Genomic DNA, 692 nt, shown 5'->3' on the forward strand with positions numbered 1-692 from the left:
TTTTCCAACCCAGAGGTAGCAAACCTATTAGTATATCCTGATTATTTTACGGTTGACTCCACTTTAATATTTGTAGCAATTGGGGGAGGGAAGTGATCTTGCCTTTATGGTAGATATATTCTTTTTGCCCCCCAAAAAGAAAGGGGAAGGAAGGACTTTCCCTGGATGTGAATCCCAACCTTCGCCACCCTCATCACCCGCTATGTCACAGGGCACGACTCCACCACGCTACGCGAGCTTGCCAGTCCACATGCATAAATGACACTGGCACTGCAATTACTTTGCAAGTCCAACAAAAATCGCCACAAACCAGACTTTTTAAAATACGGGAGGAAAACAGGGAAGCCATTGCGGCACAACAGGAGGACAATGAGGCCCCGTGGACGCTCGGGATAACCAAGGGAGCGATATATGTCCATTCTAGAGAAAATGGTTAGTATGGAAGCCTGGTCAACCATAGCTCCCACTAGAGTTGCTAGCTCAGGATTGGGAGATTCCTGGAGATATTAGAGGTGGTGTTCAGGGAGGCAGAGTTTGGGGATGGGAGGAACTCTGTAAGGTATAATGCCAGAGATTCCAACTTCCAAAGCACCATTATCTCCAGAGGAACTGATCTGTGTCACCTGGAGATCAGCTATAATTCCAGATCTCCAGCAACCATCTGGAGTCTGGCAACCCCAGCTATCACACTA

Source organism: Gekko japonicus, unplaced genomic scaffold, assembly GCF_001447785.1.
Source record: "Gekko japonicus isolate JY-2015 unplaced genomic scaffold, Gekko_japonicus_V1.1 scaffold4049, whole genome shotgun sequence".
Taxonomy (NCBI): Eukaryota; Metazoa; Chordata; class Lepidosauria; order Squamata; family Gekkonidae; genus Gekko; species Gekko japonicus.